The 10,359-nt window shown below is 46.1% G+C and overlaps 1 protein-coding gene across 6 annotated transcripts in view; it reads left to right on the forward strand.

Moving 5' to 3' along the window:
* LOC112068553 (transmembrane protein 131-like) overlaps nucleotides 1-10,359 on the forward strand; it is a 138,104-nt gene that overhangs the window by 34,397 nt on the left and 93,348 nt on the right. The gene's annotated exons all lie outside the window — the stretch shown is intronic.

Consider the following 10,359-nt stretch of genomic DNA (forward strand, 5'->3'; position numbering starts at 1 on the left):
TCTCAGCCCTGGCTTAAACTGTTATCAAGTGACAGTAGAATGTAGTCAAAAGAATCCCTTGCTCCATATGACATGAGCAAATCAAAAGTTTGGGGTACATGTCATTTACAGAAATACCTTGCATGGTGGACTTTGCTTCAAAACAACTTTAAATGCATGCAAATGATCATCAAAACATAAGGTTTCAAGAGCTGACACACCAAGAACATAGCCTTAATTTAGTAAAATACTGGCATTTCAACGACTCTTCACCACATCAAGACGATAGTCTGTACCATGGTGCTTTACCCATTTAACTGACTAAACATTTGTGCGCACTGAGACATTCAACTTGGCAGCAATCTCATGAGCTTCTTTCAGGTCATTGAGCCCTGACATCTTTTTGGACCTAAAGATGGTCTATCCTGCTGAAATTTCCCAATTATACGCCATGTAATTTTGGTGTTTCTTGGCTAAGGTCATAGTGACATTCTTAAAACTCTTCAGTTGCTTCATGAAGAAATTATGTTTTGCCTCGTAGCGCATGCAACCAGAGTGAAGAATGGGCCCAATATTCCTTATACGACGAGGATAATGTATCATGAAGTGGTGTTTCGGTAACAGATTCTATCAGGAAACAAATACTTGAAAAGCTATGATGTTCAGCAATTAAGGCTTCAGATAGATAGTCATGCCCTCAGTATAGGAGAAAACACAATATTTACAATTTGTAGTAGTAACAGAGCAGCTGCCAGTATTGATCATCTTTGTACCAGATCACCAAATATCATTGCAAATTGCAGAGAAGACGCAAAGACTGAATAGCATTTAGACCCAAATCATTGCTCCCATCATCCAATTTGACTGCAGGTGGACGATTCCTCCTCTCTGTGTAGCCATAGTTAAATGAATGAACTCTACCGTACACATCTTTAGGAGTCACAAAGTTGGCTTGTATATAGTGTAACACAAGTTTTACCTCATTGTGCAACTCCTAAAATGTCACGCATTATTTCAACATAAAAATTGTCTGTAGTATTGAAGTACTGCAGAGTTCAATAAGCAAGCATGCTTCACACCGTACACTGAGGTAGGTTGGGTTTGACTGAATAGTTTGACAATGGTCTGAGTGCATGTGTTTGTTCGTAAAGTCACTCTTGGGTCATGCTCAGAGAACACAGTTTGAAATCCACTTTCTCAGGGAACAAAAACGAAACAATAACGAGCACTAAATGATTCCACAAACCAAACAGGCAATGTATACCAAGATTATCTCCAGTACTTGGACAATACCGTCATGTATACGACCCATGAAGAAGGGAACTTCAATATGCACTTCCAAATGCTTACAATTGGCCAAGAATGGAATCAAATCATAACTTTTAGGTCCTGGTATGGAAGAGTGACATGAGTGAATATTTACCCAAATTAATTAAACTTTGGGGTAAAATTTCTCAAAGAAAGTATATACCTCCCAACTTGTGAATACCCTTTTTGATCCAATGGATTAGCAGTCTCAAATTCACATAAGAGTTAAATTTGCAATGCATTTTTAAAAAAAGAGGATGTCTCTTCTTATTTATAGTCCATCTTTAAAATTGTGCCGCATTAAACATGCCACTTGTTGGGTTCTTCAAATTTGACTGCTATGTCTCGAGAATTGGAACGTAAGAAAATTGATCAGTTATGACTATTTGATCATAAGTTCCTGTAGTTTTGTTTCTTCTATTGTCAAATCTAACACCAATGACTTTGTCAACTGGTTGAACTGTTCCTCATTTTTGTATGAAATAAGCACTTTTTTTGATACCAAATTCAAACAATTGAAAATAATGTTGGATTTTTCTGACGTTTGTTCTTTTGAAGATATAAACTCAGCAAAAAAAGAAATCCTCACTGTCAACTGAGTTTATTTTCAGCAAACTTAACATGTGTAAATATTTGTATGAACATAAGATTAACAACTGAGACATGAACTGAACAATTCCACAGACATGTGACTAACAATAAATACAAATGTTGTCCCTGAACAAAGGGGGGTCAAAATCAAAAGTAACAGTCAGTATCTGGTGTGGCCACCACTGCATATAGTACTGCAGTGCATCTCCTCCTCATGGACTGCACCAGATTTGCCAGTTCTTGCTGTGAGATGTTACCCCACTCTTCCACCAAGCACCTGCAAGTTCCTGGACATTTTTGGGGGAATGGCCCTAGCCCTCACCCTCCGATCCAACAGGTCCAGACGTGCTCAATGGGATTGAGATCCGGGCTCTTCGCTGGCCATGGCAGAACACTGACATTCCTGTCTTGCGGAAATCACGCAAGACGAGCAATATGCTGGTGGCATTGTCATGTCAGGATAGCCTGCAGGAAGAGTCCGGAGACCGTAGCACAGGAGATGCCTCATGGAACCTCAGCGATGAGTAGCCAGACCATGACGACCCTCCACCTCCAAATCGATCCCGCTCCAGAGTCAGGCCTCGATGTAACGCTCATTCTTCACGATAAACGCGAATCCGACCATCACCCCTGGTGAGACAAAACCGCAGCTCGTCAGTGAAGAGCACTTTTTGCCAGTCCTGTCTGGTCAGCAACGGTTGGTTGTGCCCATAGGCGACGTTGTTGCCGGTGAGGACCTGCCGTACAACAAGCCTACAAGCCCTCAGTCCAGCCTCTTTCACCTATTGCAGACATTCTGAGCACTGATGGAGGGATTGCCATTCCTGTAACTCGGGCAGTTGTTGTTGCCATCCTGTACCTGTCCGAGGTGTGATGTTCAGCGATCCTGTGCAGGGTTGTTACCGTGGTCTGCCACTGCGAGGACGATCAGCTGTCCGTCCTGTCTCCCTGTAGCGCCGTTTAGGCGTCTCACAGTACAGACATTGCCAATAATGCACCGTGGCAAACATCTGTAGTCCTCATGCCCCTGCAGCATGCCTAAGGCACGTTACGCAGATGAGAGGGACCCTGGGCATCTTTCTTTTGGTGTTTTTCAGAGTCAGTAGAAAGGCCTCTTTAGTGTCCTAAGTTTTCATAACTGTGACCTTAATTAGCCTACCGTCTGTAAGCTGTTAGTGTCTTAACGACGTTCCACAGGTGCATGTTCATTAATTGTTTATGGTTCATTGAACAAGCATGGGAAACTGTGTTTAAACCCTTTACAATAGATCTGTGAAGTTATTTGGATTTTTACAATTATCTTTGAAAGACAGAGTCCTGAAAGGGGCCTTTCTTTTTTTGCTGAGTTAACATGTAAGAGGGGTCGCTTGAGCTTGACCCTGTATCTCTTGAACTGCTTCTTCCATGGAAGATAAACTATTTACAGTCGTCTGACCTTACACCTGCAGCTTGCAATAGCAGATGCACACATATCAAGTTTGTTCTTGTTAATATTGGTACAACATGGTACAACTACAATTTGAAGGAAAATCACATTACTTGGCTGATTATCACGGCTGTATTAGCATCCAAGTTAGCGTTTAACAAAATTAGACGTCTTCCGGAATGTCCCTGTTCAAAATGCTTCTAATGCCTGAAAATGTAACCAAATACACGACAACAACTGCTTGACCACATTTTTAGTCTGAGTTCTACAGGAGCGTATTCCATGGCATCAACTTAAATGCCTCACGAGCAAATTGGTACTTCCATGACTAGCATGGCAAACAAAACATATCATCATAAGTTAAATCTGCATTAGTGCAGGGAGTCTAGTCTAGCTTTGAGCTCAGCAACCCTTGGAGTCACCTTAACCTTCCATGTCTTAGGTTGTATAACAGTTGTCTGTATGAAGTGTACATGTTGCGCAGCATTGTATCTGTAAGCAGTACCAAAAGCAAGTATTCTTGAAAAGCTCATCGAAGCACAGACGCTTGTTGACTTGCAAGGCTCGCTGTCCAGAATGATGAAGTAAGGCTCGCTTGTCCAGGATGATGAAGTAAGCATGGATGCTCTCTTCTGTCCCGACTGCAAGAAGATATGGTTGGCGGCCTGGTCAATCGCATCAAGGTGTCCTGATACGGATTCCTGGCCTGAAGCCAAAAACAAACACCATCATAGTTCATCATAACGAGCTGCAGCACTGTCAGAATAACCTTGGAATATCACAAGATGCTGTTCAGCTGGATGCAGACATCTTTCCTGTTTTGCGGCCTTGTGGATGGAGGGAATCAAATTGAGAAGGATGGAGGAAAGGTACCGTCCCATTCTAAACAAAAAGAGATCCTGATTTTAAAATGGCAAATTACATCATCATTACATTAACATTTCAGAGTTATTTGAAATATAAATTATATATCTAACTGTCAGCGTTCATGTCAGCTCCTCATCAACTGTAGAATTCTGCCATCTGGATAGCTCACTGAAGTTCAGCTCCCTGAGTGGCCTTGCTTCGGGTTATTGCTTAGCCATGATGATCTTTTGCTTGAATGTAGTTGGCCCACTGTCACGAATCATGTGGAGAGAGAGACGGCACCAAAAACGCAGACATTGAGGAAAATAAGCATCTTTCTTTTTTAAGGTTAAGATGAAACGAAGATATGAACACATTAAAGGAAACACTAACAAACAAAACAAAACAAACAAACGAGTCGTAGAGCTAAATAACGTAGATGCACACACCACAGGCCTACAAACGTTCTACATTTAGGACACAGCTAGAGACACATTTACACTCAACACAAACCCATACCACTACACCCAACACCCCCTTTACCATATAACCACCCAAAACCGAGTAAAACACAAAACATTCACCCATGTCACACCCTGACCTAAAACTAAAATGAATAAAAGAAAACAAAAGAATACTAAGGCCAGGGCCGTGGACATAACCCCCCCCCTTTAAGGTGGAACTCCGGGCGCACCAGCACACATGTCTAGGGGAGGGTCTTGGGTGGCTTCTTCCACTGAGCGGCTCCGGCACTGAGTCCAGTGGTCCCCACCCCCACCACAGTTCACTTAAACTGGCCTCTTAGCTTCCTCAAATGACCCCCCTCCACATTAACCCCACTGAATTAAGGGGGCAGCTCCGGACTAAGGGGCAGCCCGACTCAGAGCAGTACCAGGGTTAAGGGGCAGCACCAGTAAGGGAGAGCACAGGAAAGGGAGAGCACCGGATAAGGGACGAAGCACCAGGATAAGCGGGCAGCTCCGGACTTGAGGGACGGCAAGCTCCGGAGGACTGCAGTGGACTGGGGCGCAAGCTCCGGACTGAGGGACGGCAGCTCACTGGGGAGACTCGATGGGACGGCAGCTCCCGGACTTGAGGCGGCAGCTCCGGACTGAGGGACGGCAGCCTACCGGAACTGGAGGGCACGGCCCATGGCGGCTTGAGATCGGGGATCTTGGCTGACGGTTCTGGGCCTGCTGGCTGACGGATCTGGCTTGCTCATGGCGGCTGACGATCTGGTGCTCAGGCTGGCTGACGGATCTGGCTGCTCATGGCTGGCTGGACGGATCTGGCTGCCTTCATGGCTGGCTGACGAATCTGGCTGCTCATGTGGCTGACGGATTCGGGCTTGCTCAGGCTTGGGCTGACGGATCTGGCTGCCTGCATCTGCTGTCGGATTGCTGCTCAAGGACTGGCTGGGGTCTGGCTGTTGCTGGCTGACGGATTCTGGCTGCTCATGGCTGGCTGACGGATCGGCTGCCTCCATGGCCTGGCTGACGGATCTGGCTGCTCATGGGCTGGCTGACGGAATCTGGCTGCTCATGGCTGGCTGACGGATCTGGCTGCTCATGGCTGGCTGACGGATCTGGGCTGCACATGGGCTGGCTGGCGGATCTGGCCAGATCCTGTTGGTTAGGCGGCTTCTGGCAGATCCTGTCTGGGTTGGCGGCTCTGGCAGATCCTTGTCGGTTTTGGCGGCTCTGGCCAGATCCTGTCTGATTGGCCGGCTCTGGGCAGATCCTGTCTGGACGATGGCTCTAAGCGGCTCCTGACTGACGAACGCTCTGACGGCCGGGACAGACGGCTGGCTTCTAATGGCTCGGGGCAGAGGATGGCTCAATGGCGCTGCAGGTAGACGGAATGGCTTCAAGATGGCGCTGGGTAGACGGATGGGCTCAGATGGCGCCTGGGTTAGACGGATGGCTCAGATGGCGCTGGGGAGACGGATGGCTCAGATGGGCGCTTGGCAGACGGGCAGTTCAGGCATCGCTGAATGCAGACAGGCAGACTCTTTGCGGCTGAGGCGCACTGTAGGCCTGAGTGCGTTGGTGCCGCGAACTGGTGGTACCGGGCTGGGGACAACGGCATCTCAGGCTAGTGCGGGGAGAGGAACAGGGGCATTACTGGGACCCCTGGAGCGCACATTAGGCCTAGTGCTGGGATGCCGGAACTGGTCGTACCGGACTGTGGACACGCATTCTCAGGGCTAGTGCGGGGAGCAGGCAGACAGGAGCAACAGGACTCTGGGGGACACACAGTGAGGCTTGTTGCGTTGGTATTAGGCACTGGTGGTAAAAGGGCATGGAGACAGCGCACCATAGGCTAGTGCGTGAGAGGAGGCACTGGTGGTACTGGGTAGGGCGGGGAGGTGGCGCCGGAAATAAACCGGACCGTGCATTGCGTACTTGGCTCCCTTGAGCGCCGAGCCTGCCCAACCTTACCTGGTTTATGCTCACCCGTCGGCCTGACCAGTGCGGGGAGGTGGAATAAACCCGCAGCCGGGACCTATGTTAGCGAACCGGGGACCACCATGCGAAGGCTCGGTGCCATGTTACGCCGGCCGGAGGAGACGCACTGGTACCAGATGCGTTGGGCCGGCTTCATGACATAAGGCTCAACGCTCAGTCTAGCCCGGCGATACGTGGAGCTGAATGTACCGAACCCGGGCTAATGCACCGTACAGGAGACACCGTGCGCTTACTGCGTAACACGGTGTCTGCCCGTACTTCGCTCTCCACGGTAAAGTTACAGGGAGTTAGGCGCAGGTTTCCTGACCTGATTCGCCACACTCCCCTTTAAAGCCCCCCCCAAAGAAATTTTGGGGTGTACTCACGGGCTTCCAGTCCTTGTCTCCCGTGCTGCCTCCTCATATCGCCTCCTTCGTCTGGCTTTAGCGCCTCCAGCTCTTCACGAGGAGGCGATATTCTCCGGTTGTGCCCACGGCCCCTTACATTCCACGTATCTCCTTCCCATGGTCCAAGAACCTGTGTAGGTGGGCCTGTTGCCGCTTTACCATTGCCGCTTTGCGTCCTGTATTGGGTGGAATTCCTGTCACGATCATGTGGAGGAGAGACGGACCAAAGCAGCATGAGGAAATAAGCCATCATTCTTTTAATAATGAACGAAGATAACATAAAACGAAAAACACTCTTACAAAACAAAACAAAAAAACAAACGATCGTGAGCTAGAATAACGTAGTGCACACCCACACAGGCTACAAACGTTCTACATAGACACAGCTAGACACATACATCAACACAAACCCATTACACTACACCCAACACCCCCTTACCATATAAACACCCAAAACCGATAGAACACAAACACTTCCCCATGTCACACCCTGACCTAACTAAAATAATAAAGAAAACAAAGAATACTAAGGCCAGGGCGTTGACAGCCACCTCTCCAAAAAACTTGGGCTGATGTTCCCTTCTCCCAAACCCGCAGCACAACAAATCCTGTTTCATCTGAAACAATTATACAAAGAACAAAACATTCGTTATCGTGCAAGTCAAAATTTCTTTATCATAAACTCCACTTTAAAACCTCCAAAACAGAGTTTGAGTAAATCACCAGCCTACAACATTAATTCTTAACTAATATTACGGGCAAGTGTTGTTTTTGTTTAAATTTACTGGTTCAACACTGAATTGGATTAGAAGATTACAACGCAATTTAATAACTGAAACTGTTATTTAAAAAGTTCTTTTAAAGCCCTTCACATCCAGAAAGCGTGGAAAATTCGGTTAGTATTGGATGCAGCATTTACTCGGGTCGTGGGTTCGTCTTTCTGTACTCAAGGTCAATCTTTTCATATTCGCTTCTGACTGTTTCTTCATCAGATAAGAATGCTTCATAGAGAAATGGCCTTCTTGCACTGGTCTTCACTCAGGGTAACCTTTTGTGGGGACTGGACTCCCTCTCAGCATTTTGCCCTCCAGGAGTATAGATTGAGATAGCGTTCCCAGATGAAGCTTAAATTCCTCCTGAAACGTTTTTTTGATTCTGTTACGAGAGTTACACGTTCTCCACTGTTAGGGTTGTAATAATGTGCCTTATAAAAGACATGGTTTACTAATCTTGAAAGAAAAAACAAATTCAACTAGTCCCATTTGCTCAGATACCGACAAATTTAAACGCAGATGCCCTTTATCCATTTGCTAATGTATACCTTACATATCCATTTGCGGTGTGGATCCTTCAGTATTGATCTCTCTCTTCAGTTAGCTACACACAGGGCCTGAGTTCGAGGCTGGGGCCGACAAATAAACAAAATGAAATACCGTGTTAATGAACAGTCCAGTAGGCATCAGCTGTGTAGCCGAGTGATGCATGAAACAGGGAGCCGTTTGGTAGTCGTTACTACGCTAGGCGAGCGGGAGACACGGCGTTCAAAGAGCTAGCAGGCCGGGGCTAGTAGCTGGGTCTTCACCGACATCAACGACGCAGAAGCCGGTTGAGAGCACATCGGCTGAAATACGTCAGCAGATCAGTCGTGATGGATCGGCGGGGCTCCGTGTCGACAAAGGGTCCAGGCCAATTGGCAAGAGAGGTATTGTAGTTGGTGTACTTAGTTTCCTAGCTGGGGGAAATGGGCCTAGCCCGATAGCCACTCAGTAGCAGCTAGCTATCTGCGATGATCCGGTGTAATGGTCCAGAGTTTGCGGAAGGAATCCGGTGATGTAGTGGGGGAAAAAGCAGTCCGATATGCTCAGGGCTGATATTGCGCTGTGCAGACTGGCAGATATTATCCGGGCTAAAGCGGCTGGTGTCTGTGCTTATCTTGGATAAATAATGTTATGTTTAGGCAGCAATCAAAATATCCACAAGCAGCATTGGTCCCCAGTCAGCTAAATATCAGGAGTGATTTTTGAATCAGTATCATGCCCATTGAGTTTGATACAATATAAATCTTCTACCAATCGCAGTGGATGGTCAACAGTAGCCTAACCAATTATGTGACTGAGATACTGATACAGAAGTMATTTTTAACATTCAGCAGATATGGGAGCAAAGTAATGCTCAACAATTTTCATTATGAATCTTTCCTTTAAACTTACCCTTTGAGTCTCTGTCATCGCCGAAACAAGAATATTGATAATCTTTCGTCTGGTGCAGTCAGTCAGGCTTTTAGTTTTGGAGTATTCCTTGATGACAAGGAATACTCCAAAAGCCAGGCTTTTTCTGTATTATGTTGTCATGTTCTAGGAGCAGTCTTACAAGACCGCCAAAATGAACTGGTGATAAAGTGAGTGGGAAACGCAGTTAGCTAGACTAGTGAGCTGCTGATGCAATGGCCACAATATTTATCTATAAGCATCACCCCAAGTTGAAAATGCAGTTATAATTTGGCTAAATAAACAACTCACCTTAATCAGATTAGTCCTCAATATATAGTGGAAAGAAAAAGTATGTGAACCATTTTAGAATTACCTGGATTTCTGCTTAAATTGGTCATAAAATTGTATCTGATCTTCATACAGCAATAGACACACAGTCTGCTTATACTAATAACACACAAACAATTATAATTTTTCATGTCTCTATTGAATACACCGTGTAAACATTCACTGTGCAGGTTGGGGAAAGTATGTGAACCCTTGGATTTAATAACAGGTTCTTGGGATGTCTGGTGTGAACCGCTCTCGAGGTCATGCCACAGCATCTCAATCAGGTTGAGGTCAGAGCYGACTGGGCCACTCCAGAAGCCGTATTTTCTTATGTTAAAGCCATTCAGTTGTTGATTTACTTCTGTCTTTTGGGTTGTTGTCCTGTTGCGTCACCTAACTTCTGTTGAGGTTCAATTGGCGGACAGATASCCTTACATTATCCTGCAAAATGTCTTGATAAACTTGGGAATTCATTTTTCAGACTATGATAGCAAGCTGTCTAAGCCCTGAGGCAGCAAAGCAGCCCCAAACCACCATAGTTTACAGTTGGGTGAGGTTTTCATGTTGGTGTGCTGTGCCTTTTTTCTCCACACATAGTGTTGTGTGTTACATCCAAACAATACAACTTAAGTTTCCTCTGTCCACAGAATATTTTGCCAGTRGCTCTGTGGAACAGCCAGGTGCTCTTTTGCGAAATTCAGACGTGCAGCAATGKTTTTTKKGGGACAGCAGTGGCTTCTTCCATGGTGTCCTCCCATGAACACCATTCTTGTTTAGTGTTTTACATATTGTAGACTCGTCAACAGAGATGTTAG

The sequence above is a fragment of the Salvelinus sp. IW2-2015 genome, unplaced genomic scaffold (genome assembly GCF_002910315.2).
Source record: "Salvelinus sp. IW2-2015 unplaced genomic scaffold, ASM291031v2 Un_scaffold563, whole genome shotgun sequence".
Classification (NCBI taxonomy): Eukaryota; Metazoa; Chordata; class Actinopteri; order Salmoniformes; family Salmonidae; genus Salvelinus; species Salvelinus sp. IW2-2015.